The sequence below is a fragment of the Sciurus vulgaris genome, assembly GCF_902686455.1.
Source record: "Sciurus vulgaris genome assembly, chromosome: 9".
NCBI lineage: Eukaryota > Metazoa > Chordata > Mammalia > Rodentia > Sciuridae > Sciurus > Sciurus vulgaris.
In genome coordinates this window covers 112363125-112385222 of record NC_136469.1, presented here as the reverse complement: position 1 = coordinate 112385222, position 22098 = coordinate 112363125, and positions in this window count along the sequence as shown.

Below are 22098 nucleotides of genomic sequence, written 5' to 3'. Positions count from 1 at the left end.
AGACAGCATCTCACTAAGTTGCTGAGTCTGGCCTTGAGCTTGAGATCCTCCTGGCTCAGTCTCCAGATCACTGGGATTACAGGTATATGTCACCACACCTAGTTCTTTATCTTTTGCTACACTCTTCATTTTTCAAACTTTAAAAATCATACCATGCATTTATATTTATTTTTTCTAATCTTTCCCTATAATTATGTATCTTCCCCATTTTCTTAATAGCTTTATTAAGGTATACTTGTCATACCATAAAATCTACTCATTGTAAATGTACAATTTACTAGTTCCCTAGCTCTGTTTATAGTTAATCCCTGTTCCCACTTCCAACCTCAGACAACCACTGATCTGCTTTCAATCTCTATAAATTTGCCTTTTCTAGGTATTTCATATAAATTGGATCATACAAATGTAGTCTTTTGCACCTGAGTTCTCTCACCTATACAAGTTCATTAGTGTTGTATCGTATACGAATATTTCCTTCCTTTTCATTGCTGAATAGTATTCTAGTGTATGAAAATACCACATCTTATTTATCTATTCATCACTGATAAATATGTATTTAGATTGCTAGTTGATAGCTATCTAGATTGTTTCCAGTTTGGGGCTATTGTGAATAATACTGCTCTGAACATACAATATATACATGTGTTTGTATGCATCTACTTTTATTTCTCTTGGGTAACTCTGAAGGAGAAGAATTGCCATAGAACCAATTTAAGTTTATAAACCATTTCCGATACAAGTAACATTCTTCTCAACTAGTACATACCACTCAAAAGCCATGACAAGACATCCATTTTGTAATCTGTATTGACAATCTTAACATGTGCCATCTGATCCAGTTCTTAGAAATCAGCAAACATCTGTGTGAGAATTCATGTGCAGACATGTCATTCTTTCCAAAGTCATAGTAGTGACAAACGGAAACAGTGCTGCGTGGCAGAGGTTTTGAGGAGGGATGGGCAGGAGACAGTAAAGCATAAACACAACGCGGAAGTACAGTAACTGGTGTGATGGATAGGGGTGATAGGCGAAATGGGGTGGGAGGTGGCTCCGTGACATAGTGCTTGCTTAGCATGTGCGAGGCCCTGGGTTCATGCCCAGCACTGCAGCAGACAGTCACCACAGCCGAAGAAGACAGAGCAAGTTCAGCAGGGAAGCAAGGAGCATGGAATAGTGTTGAACGTGTGGTCCAGGTAGACCTCCTTGAGAAAATGACATTGGCCCACACCTGTAATTCCAGCTACTCAGGCTGAGGCAGGAGGAACACAAGCTCCCAGCCAAGCCAGGCGCGTTAGCAAGAACCTGTCTCAATAAAAATTAAAAGGACTGGAAATGTGGCTCCGTGTAGAGAGCACTCCTGGGTGCAACCCCCAGTGCTGCAAAAACAAGTAAGTAAGTAAGTAAGTAAGTAAATAAAATTTCAAAAGAAAGAGAAATGGACATCTGAGCCAAACTGATGCCTCTGGGGAGGAGCTGGTGCTGGGAGGCCCACAGGGTGGGAGCAGATGAAGGCGAGAGTAGTACAGTTTGAGAATCCCTAATCTGACAATCCCAAACCTGAAACCCTGCAAAATGGGAAACTTTGGGAGTGCCGTCAGAATGCCACACCATGAAACTTTGTTTCATCCACAAAATTATTAAAAATATTGTATAAATTATCTTCAAGCTATGTACATATAAGGTATATATGAAACAAATAAATTCTGTGTTTAGACCTGGGTTCTATCCCCAAGATATCTTATTAATTATATGCAAAATATCCCAAACCCAAAACATTCTGAAATCCCAAACACTTGTGATCTCAAGTGTGGTAAGGGATTCTCAAACCCGTACTAAGTGAGGGGTCGCAAGGTAACGGGCTGGAGGCAGGGCATACGGGACCTTGAGACCACTGGGGAACCTTGGTGCTCTGTGTGAGATGATGGATGGGAAGCCGCTGCAGTATTTCAAGCAAAGGGTCCTGGGTATGATCTTTATTTTAAACTGTGGCTACTGGGTAGAAAATATACTGTAGGGAAGCGAGTGAGAGAGCAGAGGGAAGAGCCAGGAGGTTAATAAAGTCCAGGCTTGAATGACATAGAAATGGATAGCTTCCCTGCGCTTCACCTGTCCACCTTTGCGCTCAAAGGTAGGTTCTTTCTCCTACCTTTCTTCACTCAGACAGACAGATCACACACACACACACACACACACACACACACACACACGCCAGGCCATCAGATGGCAGAGGTAGTGTGTATAGTTGGTGTTGTGATAGGTGACCTACCCCTTTGGTTCTTACTTTCTACTCTCCCAGCAAAGCCTGGTGAACTACTGATATTGGTCCCTCAGGCACCGAAAGCAGAGCCTAATCCCTCCCCAGCAGAGGAAGAAAGGCAAGCTAAAGCACAGCCATGATGTCATCCAGTTGTTCATGCGGTGTCTGGCAAGCACTGACTGCTTTGGAAGGGGAGAGGCGAGGTCTCTAGCTGTGTGTGTAGGGAGGTGACAGATAAGGGGCAGGTGAAGCCCCACAGGGGACAGCGGGCAAAGGAAGGACTTGAGAAGTATGTTGTCAGGGAAAGTGGGTGGTGGGCCAGTCAGGGCAGAGAGCCAGTACAAAGGCACAGGAGAAGGTGAGTCTTTCTCACTCAGAAACCAGAAATGGAGGCTGGGGCTGGCACAGGGGACAGTAATGAAGGGGGCACTGCAGAGACAGGCAGGGGATGGAGCACAAGGGTTGGAAGCCCATGCTCAGGAATTGGGATCCTATCCCAGGCAGAGGGGAGTCATGGGTGGGTGTTTTTTTTAAATTCATTTTTATTGTAAACAAATGGGATACATCTTGTTTCTCTGTTTGTACATGAAGTAGAGGCATACCATTTGTGTAGTCAAACATTTACCTAGGGTAATAGTTTTAGATTCATTCTGTGATTTTTTTTCTTCCCCCCACCCCTCCCACCCCTCTTATTCCTCTATAGAGTCCCTCCTTCCTCCATTCTTGCCCCCTTACCGCCCCCTATATGTGTCATCATCCGCTTATCAGTGAGATCATTTGTCCTTTGGTTTTTTGCGATTGGCTTATCTCACTTAGCATGATATTCTCCAACTCCATCCATTTGCCTGAAAATGCCATAATTTTATTCTTCTTTATGGCTGAGTAATATTCCATTACATATATATACCACAGTTTCTTTATCCACTCATCTATTGAAGGGCATCTAGGTTGGTTCCACAATCTGGCTATAGTGAATTGAGCAGCTATGAACACTGATGTGGCTGCATCACTGTAATATGCTGATTTTAAGTCCTTTGGGTATAGGCCAAGGAGTGGGATAGCTGGGTCAAATGGTGGTTCCATTCCAAGTTTTCTAAGGAATCTCCACACTGCTTTCAAGAGTGGCTGCACTAATTTGCAGCCCCACCAGCAACGTATGAGTGTACCTTTTTCTCCACATCCTCTATAACACCTATTGTTGCTTGTATTCTTGATAATCACCATTATAATTGGGGTGAGATGGAATCTTAGGGTAGTTTTGATTTGCATTTCTCTTATTACTAAAGATGTTGAACATTTTTTCATGTTTGTTGATTGCTTGAAGATCTTGTTCTGTGAAGTGTCTGTTCATATCCTTAGCCCATTTGTTGATTGGGTTATTTGTAGAGTTTTTTGAGTTCTTTATATATTCTGGAAATTAGTGCTCTATCTGAAGTATGAATGGCAAAGATTTTCTCCCACTCTGTAGGCTCTCTCTTCACATTGCTGATAGTTTCCTTTGCCGAGAGAAAGCTATTTAGTTTGAATCTATCCCAGTTATTGATTCTTGCTTTTATTTCTTGTACTATGGGGGTCCTGTTAAGAAAGTCTGATCCCAATCCAACAAGTTGAAGATTTGGACCTACTTTTTCTTCTATTAGATGCAGAGTCTCTGGTCTGATTTCAAGGTCCTTGATCCATTGTGAGTTGATTTTTGTGCAGGGTGAGAGATAGGGGTTTAGTTTCATTACATTGCATATGGATTTCCAGTTTTCCCAGCACCATTTGTTTGAAGAGGCTATCTTTTCTCCATTGCATATTTTTGGCACCTTTGTCTAGTATGAGAAAATTGTATTTCTTTGGGTTTGTGTCTGTGTCCTCTATTCTGTACCCTTGATCTACCTGTCTATTTTGGTACCAATTCCATGCCGTTTTTGTTACTATTGCTTTGTAGTAGAGTTAAAGATCTGGTATTGTGATACCCCCTGCTTCACTCTTCCTGCTAAGGATTGCTTTAGCTATTCTGGGTTTCTTATTCTTCCAGATGAATTTCATGATTGCTTGCTCTATTTCTGTAAGGTACATCATTGGGATTTTAATTGGAATTGCATTGAATCTGTATAGCACTTTTGGTAGTATGGCCATTTTGACAATATTAGTTCTGCCTATCCAAGAACATGGGAGATCTTTCCATCTTCTAAGGTTTTCTTTAATTTCTTTCTTTAGTGTTCTGTAGTTCTCATTGTAGAGGTCTTTCACCTGTTTTGTTAGATTGATTTGCAAGTATTTTTTTTTTTTGAGGCTATTGTGAATGGGGTAGTTTTCCTAGCTTCTCTTTCTGAAGATTCATCACTTATGTATAAAAATGCATTGGATTTATGAGCATTAATCTTATATCCTGCTACTTTACTGAATTCACTTATGAGTTCTAAAAGTTTTCTGGTGTAATTTTCTGATTCCTCTAAATATATAATCATGTCATCAGCAAATAGGGATAGTTTGAGTTCTTCTTTTCCTATTTGTATCCCTTTAATTTCCTTGGTCTGTCTAATTGCTCTGGCTAGAGTTTCAAGGACAATGGTGAATAGAAGTGGTGAAAGAGGGCATCCCTGCCTTGTTCCAGTTTTTAGGGGGAATGCTTTCAGTTTTTCACCATTTAGAATGATATTGGCCATGGGCTTAGCATAGATGGCCTTTACAATGTTAAGGAATGTTCCCACTATCCCTATTTTTTCTAGAGTTTTGAGCATGAAGGAATGTTGTTTTTTATCAAATGCTTTTTCTGCATCTATTGAAATAATCATGTGATTCTTGACTTTTAAGTCTATTGATATGGTGAATTACATTTATTGATTTCCGGATGTTGAACCAACCTTGCATCCCTGGGATAAAACCCACTTGATCGTGGTGCACTGTCTTTTTAATATATTTTTGTATGTGATTTGCTAGGATTTTGTTGAGAATTTTTGCATCAATGTTCATTAAGGATATTGGTCTGAAATTTTCTTTCCTCGATGTGTCTCTGTCTGGTTTAGGTATCAGGGTGATATTGGCTTCATAAAATGAGTTTGGGAGGGTTCCCTCCTCTTCTATTTCATAAAATACTTTGAGAAGTATTGGAATGAGCTCTTCTTTAAAGGTTTTGTAGAACTCGGCTGAGAACCCATCTGGCCCCGGACTTTTCTTTGTTGGTAGGCTTTTGATGACTTCTTCTATTTCATTACTTGAAATTGATCTATTTAAATTGTGTATGTTCTCCTCGTTCAGTTTAGGTAATTCATATGTCTTTAGAAACCTGTTGATGTCTTTGAGATTTTCTATTTTGTTGAAGTATAGATTTTCAAAATAGCTTCTAATTATGTTTTGTATTTCACTCATGTCTGTTGTGATATTTCCTTGTTCATTCCGAATTTTAGTAATTTGGGTTTTCTCTCTCCTTCTGTTTGTTACTGTGGCTAAGGGTTTATCAATTTTGTTTATTTTTTCAAAGAACCAACTATTTATTTTGTCAATTTTTTCGATCGTTTCTTTTGTTTCAATTTCGTTGATTTCAGCTCTGATTTTAACTATTTCCTGTCTTCTACTACTTTTGGTATTGCTCTGTTCTTCTTTTTCTAGGACTTTGAGCCGTAGTGTTAGATTGTTTATTTGTTGATTTTTTTCTTCTTTGATTGAATGCGCTCCATGAAATAAATTTTCCTCTAAGAACTGCTTTCATAGTGTCCCAGAGATTTTGATATGTTGTTTCTTTGTTCTTGTTTACCTCTAAGAATTTTTAAATTTCCTTCCTGATATCTTCTGTTATCCATTCATCATACAATAGCATATTATTTAATTTCCAGGTGTTGGAGTAGTTTCTGTTTTTCACTCTGTCTTTTATTTCTAAATTCAATCCATTATGATCTGATAGAATACAAGGTATTATCTCTATCTTCTTGTATTGGCTAACAGTAGCTTTGTGGCATAATATATGGTATGTTTTAGAGAAGGATCCATGTGCTGCTGAGAAGAAAGTGTATTCACTCTTCATTGGATGGTATATTCTATAAATGTCCATTAAGTCTAAATTATTGATTGTGTTATTGAGATCTATGGTTTCTTTGTTCAATTTTTGTTTGGAGGATCTGTCCAGTGGTGAGAGAGGTGTGTTAAAATCACCTAGTATTATTGTGTTGTGGTCTATTTGATTTCTGGCATTGAGAAGAATTTGTTTGATGTATATGGATGAGCCACTGTTTGGGGCATAGATATTTATGATTGTTATATCTTGCTGATTTATGCTTCCCTTAAGCAGTATGAAATGTCCTTCTTCATCACTTCTGACTAACTTTGGCTTGAAGTCCACATTATCTGATATGAGGATGGATACTCCTGCTTTTTTGCTGTGTCCATGTGCATGGTATGTTTTTCCCTATCCTTTCACCTTTAGTGTGTGGGTATCTCTTTCTATGAGATAAGTCTCTTGCAGGCAGCAAATTGTTGGATCTTTCTTTTTAATCCAATCTGCCAGTCTGTGTCTTTTGATTAATGAGTTCAGGCCATTAACATTCAGGGTTATTATTGAGATATGATTTGTATTTCTGGTCATTTGGCTCATTTTTTTTTTTTTTTTTTTTTGACACAACTTGATTTCTCCTTTATTTGGTTGTTCCTTTAGGGTAGTTCCTCCCTTTGCTGATTTACATCGTTGTTTTTCATCTCTTCCTCATGGAATATTTTGCTGAGAATGTTCTGTAATGCCAGCTTTCTTTTTGTAAATCCTTTTAGCTTTTGTTTATGATGGAAGGATTTTATTTCTTCATCAAATCTGAAGGTAAGTTTTGCTGGGTAAAAGATTCTTGGTTGGCATCCATTTTCTTTCAGAGCTTGAAATATGTTGTTCTAGGCCCTTCTAGCTTTTAGGGTCTGGATTGAAAAATCTGCTGATGTCCTTATTGGTTTCCCCCTGAATGTAATTTGATTCTTTTCTCTCGCAGCCTTTAAAATTCTGTCTTTATTTTGTATGTTAGGTATTTTCATTATAATGTGCCTTGGTGTGGGTCTATTGTAATTTTGTGTATTTGGAGTCCTATAAGCCTCTTGTACTTGATTTTCCATTTCATTCTTCAGATTTGGGAAATTTTCTGATATTATTTCATTGAATAGATTGTTCATTCCTTTGGTTTGTTTCTCTAAGCCTTCCTCAATCCTGATAATTCTTAAATTTGGTCTTTTCATGGTATCCTATAGTTCTTGTAGATTCTGTTCATGATTTCTTACCGTCTTTTCTGTTTGATCAACTTTGTTTTCAAGATTAAATATTTTGTCTTAGATATCTGAGGTTCTGTCTTCCAGGTGTTCTATCCTATTGGTTATGCTTTCTATGGAGTTTTTAATTTGGTTTATTGTTTCCTTCATTTCACAGATTTCTGTTTGTTTGTTTTTTTTTCAATATCTCTAACTCTTTATTGAAATGATCTTTTTCTTCCTGTATTTGCTCTTTTAACTGTTGATTGGTGCGATCATTCAATGCCTGCATTTGCCCTTTCATCTCCTCGTTTGCTTCCCCGATTGTTTTGATTATGTACATTCTGAACTCCCTTTCTGACATTTCTTCTGCCATGCTGTCATTGGATTTTATTGCTATACCATCTAGGTTTGTTTGGGACATTTTCTTCCCTTGTTTTCTCATATTGTTGAGGTATCTACCCCTCTAATAGTGAAACTCTGGGATATTGCAGACTTCCTCTATTGACTAATATTGTCTCTGTAGATTTCCAGTAACTCACCTCTTAGCCTTCAGTAGCCTGAATTCTTGGAGGAACTTGATAATGTGGTGCTCCACTAGGAATCTGGCCTTCTAAGGTGGTGGCCTTCAGGTGGGGTATATTCCCTGGTGGCTCTGAGTTAGTCCCAAGTTTCTCAATACCTCCTCTTCTTGGCTCCTGGGTCTTGTCAAAAGTCCTCTAGCCTCCTGTAGGTGTCTCAGGAAGGGAGTTGCCCTTCCAATGATGACGGCCACGCCCTCAGGAGTAATTAAAAATGCCTGCACCAGCCTAGAAAGAAGCCTCTGGCTAGCTCCATGATGGCGACAAACCTCGGCATGGTGGTCAGGTGAGGTTGTTCAGTGATGGTGTCTGTCTTTGGCCTGGTTGGGCAGGTTGGCTACCTGCTACCCAGCTCCGCAAGGCAGTCAGATTGGGTGCCTGCCTGCTACCTCCGCGATGCAAGCGGCCTGACCTGCCAGCTCACTCCTCAACTGCGACCAACCAGTGATGGCACCGACCAAGGTGCAGGGGTCAGTCGGAGTTGCTCAGTTATGACGTCTGTCCATGGGTGGGTTTTAAGCAGAGGAATGAGCCCCCTTATTTTCTGTGTGACCTCTGTGAACAGAGGGTGCTATCTCCCACTTGCCTTTTCTGTTGGGGACCACATGGAATCAAAATTACCTAATGAGAGCTGGCTCCGTTGCCCTTCCCAGCTGGTGTGGACTGCGAGGGTGGCTTCTCTGGTAATGCAGGCCAGGCTCTGGCAGAGCAGGAGAGGTGAATCTCCTTAATAAATCAACGGCAGCGTCCATAGTGCTCCAAAAAGGGCAGAGGCCATGATCTTTGCCTTTGCTGACCCCCTGCTGGAGAACAGGAAGCAGAATGTCCTGTACTTTTACTGATTGCCCCAGGACTAAGGATCACACCTGGAGTTTGGTGGGCATTGACGTTGTGATTACCTGGAGTGCTTCAGAGAGGATGGGTGTCTGGGTCCCTGCCCAGGGAGTCTCATGGATTTGGTTGGGGGAACAGCCTGGGCATCTGGATGTTCTAAAAGCCCCCGGATGAGTGAGGCCAATGTTCTGAAACGGCATGGCGGTAATGGTTGCACGATATTGCGAATGTACTGAGTGTCTCTAGTGGCAATTTTATGACAGTGTATTGTACACACACACACACACGCACACATACACACACACATATACACACATGAAGTTCCTAGATGATTCTAATGGCAAGCCAAAGATGAGAAGCAATGAGCCCTAGTACTATCCTCAGATAACAAGAATCAGGAAGAGGTCTTTTCAAATAAATAGATAGCCAGACCTCTGAGTCAGAAATTCCAATTCCCTGGGTCTCGATGAGGCAACTCCAAGTCATTTTGTGTTAAAAAGTTCAATTGTTGTAAGATTCAAAATAGTGGACAAGCATATGTAGAGTTCCAATGCAGAGCAATACAAATGTATAACTATTGCAGTTTTCAAAGAAAATGTACATAAATGATAGCTAAATAAACTTTTTTATTGGAATGAACTTAGTTTTCACTACAGCAGTTTCATTTTATTTTTCAAATTTCTAAGCATGATTTTATAAAATAAATTTGTAACCAAGAGATTAAGTTCAATGGCCATAGTATATACTACTAGGATTTAAGTTAATATTAACACATATACACATTATGAAAGTATGATAACATTGAACAGAAATCACTACTGAACATGTTCTAAACTGTCTATTTTGAAGGTAATAGGATGGGAAAAAGATAGTCCAGCCATGTTTGAGGGAATGAAGAAACAAATTCAGTAAAATTCTCTTTGCTTTTGGTGTAGTCGAGGAAAGATCAACTAATTTTTTTTTTTTTTTTTAAAGAGCCTCAGGTAAGTCTTATCCCAAGAGAAGTTTGGGAAACCCAGCCTGCCACAGTACTTCCCAAACTTTAATAAGTGATGAGTCACCGGGGCGCTCTGTTAAGCTTCTAGATCCCAGGGTCTGACCCAAACCTATCCATCAGGATCTTAGGGTGGGGTAGCACTCAGTGAATTTAACAAGCACCCAGCTGCTTTTCCCAACCAGGCAAGTTTGAAAAGCACCTTCTTCTAGTCCAATCCTCAGTGTCAGCTCTTCTATAAAAAGATCTTAGGGGGGAAAAAAGTCAGACTTTCTCTCCCAGAGAAGCTGATTCTGATCTATGGCACCGGCACACGTGGCTTTTGGTTTTTTGATAAGGACCCACCTTTCAATCTGAAGCATAACAGGTACCTATCAGTTCCTTCTGGGGCAGAAAGTTCACAAGAAGATAGATGAATTCTTTCTAATATTTTGCATTTGCCAGGAAAAATGGTTCTGATAGGATGAATTAAAATTCATTTATTTCAGTCATCTTTATATTTACACAAGGCAATTTTTAAATTTTTAAAATTCTTTTTAGATGATAGTAGAATGTATTTTGACATATTATACATACATGGAGTATAACTTACGCTAATTAGGATCCCACTCTTGCGGTTGTATATGATGTGGAGTACACTGGTCATGTATTTATAAATAAACTTAGGAAAGTTATGTCTGATTCATTCTACTGTCTTTTCTATTCTAATTTTCTCTCCCTTTCAGTCTTTGCCTTATCCAATGAACTTCTACCCGCCCCTTACTGTGTGTTAGCAACTACATATCAGAGAGAATATCCTGCCTTTGGTTTTTTGGGACTGACTTATTTCACTTAGCATGGTAGTCTCCATCCCCATCCATTTACTGGCAAATGCCATAGTTTTCTTTATGGCTGAGTGATATTCCATTGTGCACATGTACCACATTTTCTTTATCCATTTACCTGTTGAAGGGCCCCTAGGTTGGTTCCATAGCTTAGCTATTTATACAAGGCAAATTTACTCTGCCTGTTCAAGTAAGGAATTTTCAGTAATCTTCCACAGTTGTCCTAACCTTTCCCTCTTTGCCTTGCCAGCATCCACATGCTCTTGTCTTACCATGAGAGTGTCTGGAGACATGGACGCTATGAAAGGGGAGAGAAGTCCAGCCATAGCTCTTAGCTGGCTTTGACCATCTGGCCACTAGAATCTTGGCAGCTACGATCAGGTAGAGTTCAGCAATCACTTGTTTATTCCAGATGTGAAGGAGCCAAGTTATAAGTGTTTATCATCTCTCTTTAAATTATTTATTTAAACCATGTGCTGGGGCATTTGCCTGTAATCACAGCTACTTGGGAGGTTAAGGCCAGAGAATCACGTAAGCCCAGAAGTTTGGAGGCCAGTCTGGACAACACAGTGAGACCGCCCCTCGCCCACCTCAAAAATGACCTATTTATGTATTTGTCTCCTGGCTGGATGGAGAACTTATTTATTGTTGTATCTCCAGCAATTGTCTCAAGGTCTGCCACAAAGTGGAGAATTGTAATTGTTGGTAAAATTCATGTATGAGGTAGGTTGTCTCTTGAAAAAAGAATGAAATGGTGTAAGTCTGAATTTATAGAAGGAATATAAACTGCTGCATAGATAATAACCCATATGTTTTGATATGTCTCTACCTGTACTCTGCACAACATCATGGTTGAAAGTGTTAATGTCCAAGAAATCACCATTCCATGGGAATCTAGTTTGGGCAGAGGTGAACCATTAACCTTTGTTTCTTGGTATTCCTGACCTATAGCCCCTGAGATAGCATTCTAAAAAACACATTTTTGAAGTAAGCTTGGACTTGTGTGACTTGTGTTTCATGGACTTGTTTAACAGCAGCACAATATTTGAAGCAGTTAATTTTTTTTTTCTGAAGAATTTATGTCCCCAGGCCTTCATCTAAACTAAAAGTGACACTGTAGTACTTAATATGCAAAACATATTCTGAACCAACTGGGAGTAAGAAGAGTTGGACTGATTTTCACAGATGTCTGGAAGATAGTAGATAGCACAGATTGTCATTTTATTTGGAACTCTGCCTGACAACTAGGATTTTTCTGTATGAAGTTTAAGTTAACTAAAGCAGGGAAAAATGTTTTGTTCCTGATTTTGGGTTAATGTAGAGACAGAACAGAAAAACCTTCCTTACCAAAGATCTAGGAAAGCCACAATCAAGTCCTTGGAAAGGCCATTTGCTAGTGAGAAGGGTGCTTTTCAGTTTTCCCTCTGTATCTGCAGGGGGTTGTTCCAGGACCCCTATAGAAAAATACCAACATCTGCAGATCCTCAGTTCCCTTAGACAGTGAGGTAGTATAGCACAGTGTAAATGCGATGTAAATAGTTGTTATACTGTATCATTTTTTAAGAAATGACAGAAGTCTGTACATACTCAGCACAGGCATTTTTTAAAAATATTTTTGATCCTAGGTTGATTAAATCCAAGGATGTGGAATCTATGAATACAAAAGCTTGACCATGTTCAGAGAACAACCACTTGCATTTCGTAACCCCTCAAATCGAGGGTATGTTTTTAAAAGCATCAAGCTGTAACACCCCATTGGCAGTTTAGAGCATTTCTCAAGTATAACTCAAATTCCAGGCTGGTCTCCCTGTTGGCTGAAGGCTTCAGTTACTCTCCAGTGCTGACTGTTGGTATTTGTGCTTCATTTTCGTTACCTCCATTTAGTAAGGAGATGAGAATGTCACTTGAAGGTCTCTCTAGTTCTCCCAGCACTTACATAGGGTTTCACTGTCCTGAAGCATTAGGGGCTGGCATCTGTATCTAACACTAGTCCTCTGGGAGCTGTACCACATGGCCCCTGGGGGCAGGGTGCCATCTTCTTACATGCCACTACCCCCAAATCCACACTGAGTCTCTTGCTTGAATCTATTATTAATGGAAGTGCTGGCCATAGAGCTCATGTCGCAGAGTGCCTGACTCCCATGCTGGAGACCCAGGTTCGAGTCCCCAGCCCTGTGTGATTGTGCAAATACCAAACAAACAAGTGCACCGCATATTATTAATGGAGAAAACCAATCTATTGTGACAAATAATAGAGACAAAATGGAAGAGTTAAGAAGAGAGACAATGCAAGTAATGACTGGCTTGGGAACCCTGGGTCTAGGATTCCTCCGACTCAACAACATTGTGTTTGGTTTGGTTGTTTTAACTCTCCTTGGGCTAGTTCTGTAAACCAATAAATGGTGCTTTCCATCTAAGTTCTTCAGAGAAGTGTTTCTATCATTCGAAACCAAACAAATAGAACATCAAGAGTAATTTATGGTCACCTCTAGGGAAAATTCTTTTTCTGGAATGGACTCAAATGATTTGTATCTCTGTATTCTGTGTGCTTGCCAGAAAGTGTTACCTGAGTTACACTCTTCATTAGCATCTCCTGGCGGAGATAAAATAGGAAAACTAAGTCCAATAAAGAACTGTCCATCAGCAGAAAAAAGATGTCATTACTGACATACAGCGGAACCCTTTTAAAACAACTTTTCTTAAAATTATGGTTAACTTTAATGTCAGTAAAATTTAAAAAGCAGGCATCAAGCACCTACTGTATGGTAGGCACTGAGCAGACAGAGACAAAAGACCCATTTCTTTCTCCACAGAAATTCACGGTCTAGGTAGTGGTGCTCAAAGTGTGGTCTTCAAGTTTGCAGCTGCAGCATTATTTGGGAACTTGCTAGAAATGCAACCAGAAAGTCCAGGACTGGGACCCCAGCAATCAGGGCTTTAACAAGCCCTTCAGTTGTGCAATACCAACATAGATAAACTTGAGACCTAAGCTAAATCTTGATAATATATACCTGCTTGTCCAATCCCCCTCCTCACTAATGGCACAGTTTGTGAACCCCAGTACAATCGTGAGCTCGACTTCCAATTCAAATGATTGCAAATGAAAATCATTTTGAGCCCTTTGAACAATAAAATCAAGTGCAGGAATCTTGGGAAAATCACTCATGCCCTTGCTCCAGGGCCAACAATAAAGGTAGGTGTGTGCTCCTGGTCTATCTGAAGTGACTCCAGCTTATCGAAGCAGATAGAAAAACATATGGAAATAACTTGGAAGAATTGGTCCCTGCAGGCCTGGGCTCCATCCTGGCACTGCCTCACTCAGACCCAATCTATGGCAGGGAGCCTGTGCCAGGGCCTCTGTGGGGAGGTGTCTGAGAAAAGACAGCGCTATCAGTCCTGAAACCACATCAGAAAGCAAGCTCTCTTCTTCCTCCAATAAAGCTTACCACTTGTTGTGAAAAGAGAGATAGAGGGGTAAATGGAAAACTAACCAAAATTAAAGTGCTTAGAGAATATAAGAATTCTATCCTCAGACGTTAAAAATGGCATTACTTTTTGAAGACTCTCCTAGCTGCCTTCTCTGGTGGAAACTTCTAACTTGTTCTTTTGTGTCCTTCAGCTCCCTCATTTTTAAAATTTTCATTTCTCATCATTCAATCCAATTTAAAAAATATTTTTTGAGTACCTATCACAAGGACAAACCAGAACAGGATGAATAAGCCTTAGTGCCTGCTGTCAAGAAGCCCATTGTTGGGGATACTCCACAATCATTGAACTACCATTCAGGGGCATGAACAGGGGAAACAACACATTGCTCGTGTGAAGGAGCTTTAGGTCTGCAGAAGGGACAAGCCAAACATGCCCAGGCTGTAATGGAAATGAGGAGGTGTTCAAGCAGAGGCAAGAATGGCTGGATCTACCTGAAAGGAGCTGAGGAGGGCTGGAAGGAGAATCAGCCCTCAGAGTTGGGTTGGCCATGTGCCATGTGGTGGATTGGCAGGTGACATGTGTCCAGAGAGAAGGGAGAAGTTGCATCTTCATGGTTGAAGATTAGGTTGGAAAGTAGGCTGTGCCCAGGGTATGGAGGTTTCCCTTAGCCACGTGGCAGGCTGAGGAGTGGAGACCCAATGCTGAGAAGAGCAGGAATTCTGAAGCAGGAAGAGAGAGATCAGATCTAAGCTTTAGGAAGATGTGGAGGATGGATTCGAAGGATCACAGCAAGTATGTTAGTTATCAATCACTATGTAACTAATGAGCTCAAACTTAGTGACTTAAACTGCTGATGACCTAGCATTGCTCACAATTTTGCGAGTTAGTTGGGTGCCTCTTCTGCTGGTGGTGCTTGGGCAAGCTCATGTGGCAGCATTTAGCTGTGGTTGACTGAGAGCAGGCCTCAGCTGGAACACCAGGAGGGTTGGGTCCATTATCCTGAGGCCTCAAGGCCTTTCTCCCTCCAGGGCTGTGCATCATTTGTGTTGGGACCTTATTTTCTTATATGGTGGGGAGAGCACTCCAAGGTGAAGGCTGAAGTTGCCTAACCTTGGAGGCTGCACGGTATCATTTACTAGCCAAAACCATGTGGCAGGAGGAGATGCACAAAGACACAAATATAAGGAAGCTGGTGTACTGGGGACCACCCAGGTTATTTTCAGCGTGCAGGTAATGGACACTGAGCTGCGGAACTAAGCTAAAATTCATGCAAGGGAAGAGGAACAGATATCAAGATCTGCTGTGTAGATTCTCACAGGGAGTGGACAGGAAACAAAAGAATTAGCTATACAATGGGAAGTTGTATTAAAGCCCAAAAGAGAGTTGCTGGGACAGTACTGTGGAAGAACAGCTTGCAGGTGTAGCGGAGGCTGCTGGTACTCTCTTCCCCATCCCATTGGGCTGCCAACCCTCCATCCTCCAGCTGTTGTGAGGTTGACTGAAAACAACTTCCAGTTGTTTCTTTCTCTGCAATATTGCTCTTGACCAAACCAGGAGCTGTCTCCCAGGGAGGGAATACACCCCAACCCATGACTGATTGGCACAGGGTTGCAAAAGGCTCGCTCCTTGCCTCCAGGTGGGGTGATTCCATGGTACAGTTTGTGCTCCAGAGCTTCCTGTGGGATCGGACTGTCTCCAGGTGAGTCTGCCTCTTGCATAGCTGGTTCTCCTTCCTCGCCTCCCTTCTCCTGGGAGCATTTTGCCGCCAAGGAACTCAACCTAAAAAGCAAGGAGAGAAAACATTTAAACAGCTGCCGAAATGTCTGATGGCCTTTGCCCCCCCCGTGCTTTCTAAAAAACATTTTTAGCTGTAGATGGACACAATACCTTTATTTTATTTATTTATTTTTATGTGGGGCTGAGGATGGAACCCAGTGCCTCCCACATGCTAGGCGAGTGCTCTACCTCGGAGCCACAACCCCAGCCCCCCACGCTTTCTTAGTTATGCCCTTTTCTTCTATTTTCAGTCCATGTTTTTCTTACTATTTTTTGTCTTTTCTCTATAAACTAGTTTTCCTTCTTCTCAAAGATTTTTTCTGAACAATTTGGAAGACTATATAAGAATGCTGAGAAAATTTTTTCTCTGGGTCTGAATAGATTTATCTGCAAAAGATAAAGCCTTTACAGAAAGGAAGTCGACAAGACAGGCTCAACCCCCCCAAAGATAGTGACCCTAACCTTATAAAGTAGTAGTCCCGCTAGGGCTGTAATTCAGTGATAGAGTGCTTGCCTTGAATGTGTGAGGCACTGGGTTTGATCCTCAGCACCACATAAAAATAAATAAAATAAAGGTATTGTGTCCATCTACAACAAGAAATATTTAAAAAGAAAAAGTAGTAGTTCTGTGGACAAAGAACATAGACTATGAATTTGAAGACCAAGCACAGTCAACATTTTTGTCCTTCAGCATTGATTCACCCTTTGCATACACCTGAGTTTGCCTCTAAGGACAAACCCTCTCCCTGAGCTACACCACATTATTTAGCAGGGGTCCATCACAGATTCAGAGGAGAGCCTGTGACCTGGATTTAAACTAATCAGAGCTGCAGCCGATGCTTGTTCACAGTTACATACCTCAAGTCAGGCCAATCAGAGACAATCAGACCCAATTCAAGACACAGTTCCTTGAAAAGGTGGTTTTTGATTTTTTTTTTTTTTTTTTTTTTAACCCTTCCTGTGTGAGTCAGGAAGTAAGTACAGCCAGGAGCTGCTGGCAGCCACTGTGTCAACAGGGGAGACTCCATGCAGAAGAAAGTCAGAAGAGGAAGAAGAGCTAGGAAGCAGATGACTGGATTCCCTCACATTAGCTCTGCCTCTGATTTCTGGACTCTGCAGTTGCATGAGCCAATAGATGCTAGTTGTTTCCTCTCACACCAGTCTGAGCTGGATCCTACCACTTGCAACCAAAAGAGACTCAACTACAATACGTGGATTTTTTTAAAAAAAATTTGTAATAGAGAACTCATTACAAACACATTGGCTTTCTCTTCCTCACACATGCAGTGGATATGAAGTGGACATTTAATCAGGGCTGCAGACTCTTAACTAGAAAGACCAAGTGAAAAGGAGACCGTGTGGGCTGAAACAAAGAAAGAATGGCTAGGAGGGAAGTAGAACGCATGACTCTTTCCAGGTCCTGCCACAGAGGCACCCTGAGACTCCTGGTGCAGTGCCACTTCATTTTGTCACACTACCACTCAATTCCAAAGTACCTCAAGATATGTTCTACTTACTATCCTGTTTCCAGGGAGTCTTTGAATATTGTTCCCGTTTTGTCCCTGTTCAAGGGATATAACTACAAATTTGAGGCACCTCTACCAGAAAAAAAAAAAAAAAAAAAAAATTAAAACTCTTGGCAAATATAAAATGCCAACTTCCATGTCCCTGGCCTTTATGTAGTTATCTACCCCCAAACTGCTTCCCCAGCCCTTACCATGACACAGCCACACACACAGACTGCTTCACCAGTAATTTTTTTTGAATGCTTAACACAAGTGACCATCAACTTACCTGTATTAATACCCTCCATTCTGAGGAAACTTGCAAGGTATGTATTCCTATACCTAGCTTATAGGTGAGACTATTTAAGTGCAGAATAATTTGCCCAGAGTCTGAAAGCTGGAAGGTAAGCATCAAAATTCATGGAGGTCTGACTCCATATGCCATGTCCTTTCCATTCCCCTCCAGGCAAATGTGGCTTTCTACAACTGTCCCAGGGAAGATGAGTTATTTGGAACCAGCTCCCAACTTGACACTGAAACCTCTTTGAAGATTCTCCATGAGATCAAAGCTGCACATTCACTTAGTAATTTGCAAAAAAATCACAGCACACCTACAAGATGTCAGGTATGGTTCTAAATGGTGACAAGTGACCAGTGAGGAAGACAGAGAGCTGCCCTCGTCCTCAGGAGAGCTTACGTACCAATGGAGGGATGGAAAAAAAAAATCATGACAGATGATGTGTCATGACAGGCAGCATCGAGTTCTATGAAGGCAAACGGCGGAGCAAAGGCATTAGAGAGTGACAGTGACTTTAGAAGGAATGGTGGAGGAAGCCCTCTTTGAGGAAGGACTTGAACAGAAACCCAAATGGAGGGGACAGATGAGGCATGCAGTTTCCTGGAGGAGGCGTTTTTCCCGCTGTGGCGTGTCCCTGAGACAGCCAGGAACTGCCTTGTTAAATAAAACTCCTTGAGACAATGAAATAAACCCGTGGGCACGATAAACTCCTTGCCTTTATGGCATGGCGTGTTGCTTCTCTGCCCTTCTCTCCTGTTTACAGACCCATCACGAGACCCTGATAAAACCACAGAAGCTGAATGCTTACATAAGATGACATTGTTACTGGGAAAAACTTCAAGCCCTCTGGTTTCACATATTCTTAGTCAACTTAAAAATCACTAATTTTGGGGGTTCACACACTGGGGCAATGCCTTACTGGTTTGCCACTAGCTCGACTGTGATGTGTGGGTTATGGTGATAACAGTTGCCTAGACTTCAGGGACTTCAAGGCTACTTTTGCTGAGAACACTGACCCTTCACTTGAGCCTGTAGATGTCTAATGGGTAACTGGAATCAAACCCCTCTTCATATTTTCACATCTATCCCCTTTGCTGCCTTAACTTTTTTGTCAGATTCTTCTTGACTCTGTGGGTAGATATGTTGGTTGTCCACGGAAGTTGGTACGTGTCTTCTTCTACCCTGACCTTGAGCTTTTCCAGTAGCTATGGCTGTCTGAACACCCACAGTTCTTCATCCCTATGATAGAACCCAGATTGAGCCACAGGATTTGCACAAGATCATGGTGCCAGCTGCGAGGGTAACACAGTAGTATAAGTTGACCATGACTGCCTGGTGGTAAAAGTCTCACACAAGAAGAAACATCTTCTGGAAGTGTGCCCCTGGCCAAGGGAACATCACCAAACTTTAGCCCACCCTGACAAATCAACAAAAGCTGGAGTCCCCTTTTATTTGGAGAGCAACCTGGTCCCTCCATCACTGCTGTCTCCCTCCAGTTGAAACCCCAATTAAAGCCTTTCCTATAATTCACACTCACTTGCCTTGAATTTGTTTCTACCATCACAAGTCAAAAATTCCCATCCCTAGTACGATTCTCAGCTGTGATTCCCCATCTGCTCTCCCTACCCCTCCACCAGTTAGGCTCTCTGAATGTAGGGACACCTTGTAGAAGAAGCTCCCATGATGATGGAGCAGGGGCCCCAGGGAATGCTGGGAGATAAGAAGATGCTGGGCACAGACGGAAATCTGCTATCTTAAAAAATGTTAGCTGCCTAAAAACTATGTGGTAACCTAAAGTGGATCCTGAAATACAGAAAGAATATTAGCAGAATAACTGGTGGAATCTGAATAAAGTCTGTACTTTAAGAATGGTTATTGATCTTAATCTTCTTAGTTTTGTACTATGGTTATACAAGAGGTTTCATATTAGCCAAAGCTGAGTGATGGGCACATGAGAGCTCTCCTGTGGAATGTTTTGGTAAATCTAAAGTTTTTTCAAAATGAAAATAAAAACCTACTCACAACTTTCTATTAGCATAAATTTTACTAAAACTATGAATTATTACTGAAACAACTAAAACCTAACTAAATGAGGAAGTATATCATACTTTTGGATTGATGGACTTGGTATTTGAAAAAAATATTAGTTTTCCTAATGATCTTTGTATTCAATGTAATACCCTAAAAATTCTAGCAAATTTTTTGTATGTTTGGAATTTACAATTTATGTGGAAATTCAAAGGACTAAGATAGTCAGATGCAATCTTGAAGAACATAGCAGATATCAAGACTCACGGTAATGCAAGGTAGTCCAGAGATTGACCATAAGCAGTCACTAGGTTTATGACAAAGCAAAGTACTAGAAAAAGAATGGTCTTCATAAATACCACTGAAGGACATAGGAAAAAAGAATTATAACTTCTATGCTATGTGATGCATAAAAATCAATTCCATATGTAGTCTATAAAATAAAACCTCTTAAAGAAAACAAGGATATGTTCATGACCTTGGTGCAGATAATTGTTTCTCAGACGGGACTCAGAAAGCACAAATCACAAAGAAAACAAATGACAAATTGGACTACATTAAAGCTAAGCACTCCATTAAAACAGCCCACAAAGAGAATGAAAAAAATATAAAATGGAAGAAGCATATATTTCATATATCTGGCAAAGTTCTCAAAAAGGTGTTCAAAAAGATGTATTCATTTATAAACTGTACACTTTAAGAAAAAATTATTAAAAATACCTAGAATGGAATTCTATGAATAATTCTCTGATTAGCTATTGAATTCACAATTGTATTATCTACTATTATATAACTATTATTTCAAAACAGAACTACGTCAGCAGGGTTCAGTGGCCCATGCTTTTAATCCCAGGGACTCTGGAGGCTGAGGCGGTGGAGGAGGGGACACAGGTTTGAGGCCAACCTGGGCAACTTAGTGGGACGCGGTCTCAAAATGACCAATAAAGGGCTGGGGATGTAGCTCAGTGGTAGAGGGCCTGTGGGTTCAATCCCCAGAACTGCAAAATAAAGAAAGAAAAAGAAAAAGAAATTATCAGTTTAAAACAACAAATAGTATCTTATACAGTTTCTGTGGGTCAAGAATTTGAGGGCGGATTAGTTGTGTGGTTCTGGCTCAGGATCTCTCACGAGGCAGCAGGCTGGGGCTATCGTCCTCTGAAAGCTTGTTGGGGCTGGAGGAACCACATCCAAGCTCATTTGTGTTGTTGGCAGACTTCAGCTTCTTGCAAGCTGTTGGCTGAATCTTCCATTTCTCATCAGTTAGTGTTCTCCATAGGCTGCAGGAGTGTCCTTACAACACGGCACCCAGCTTCCCTCAGGGTAAGTGAGCCAGGGGTGAGGGAAGAAAGCTCAAGATGAGAGATACAGTATTTTTTAATTTTTATCCAATTGTAGAAACCATATTCCATCACTTCTTCTCTGTGCTATGACCACACAGATCAACACTAGTACAGCAAAAGGGGGCTGACTACCCAAGGGTGTGAATACCAGTCGGTAGGACTCATTGGAAGCCATCTTACTTTCTGCTCCTTATTAGAATGTCTGTAGCAAATCTAAGATTCTCCAAATTCCTACCTCTCCCGCTATAATTCATTAACAAGCACAAAAATCTCTAACTGCTTTCAAAGTGGTGACCCTTGCTGGTGGGGTTGAGAAGACACCTGGGAAGAGGGACAAATTCTCCCACAGGGCATTTGTACTAGGAAGATAGCCTTTCTGACCCGGGATTGCAGAAATTCTAGCAGACCTCCGTGCCTCAGAATAACTTGATCACTGATGCCTGAACTACCACCAGTAGAAACCCATGCCATTAGCACAAAAGGTTTTCTTGTCAGTCACAGACACATTTTCAGGACAGCAGAGCAGTTGTTCCCCAAGCTGGCTGCTCGTTAGAATCTCTTGGGAAGTTATGGAGTCCTCCCAGATCTCCTGATTCAGGCCCGCCAAAGGCAGGCTCCCAGAAACTGCATTTTGAGAAAACTTTTCAAGATGTTCTGTGAGTACTGGTACAGCAGTGACCAGTTAATTCTGCAGTGGTGTTTGGAAATTACTGATGTGCACCAGCAGTGTGTATGGATTTCAGGCCCTTTCCAGAAAGGGGGTTTCAAAGGAAGGGTGGGTGGTGGGCATCTGTCTGCAAAGAGCTTGTTTTCCTTTCCATTCCCATCCGCTCCATGTACTGAAGGAGATAGTGCTTCCCGGCCTCTTTGAATGACTTCTTGTGACTCTGCCTGCTCTCTGGTTCCCATCGCGTCAGCCTTGAAGGTGGAGTACCCTGTCAGCGCCCTGGGCTTGTGACAGGAGCCATGGAATTGACGTTATCTCCTGAGCTTCAGACTCCATTGTGTGAATACAGGCTAAGAGGCG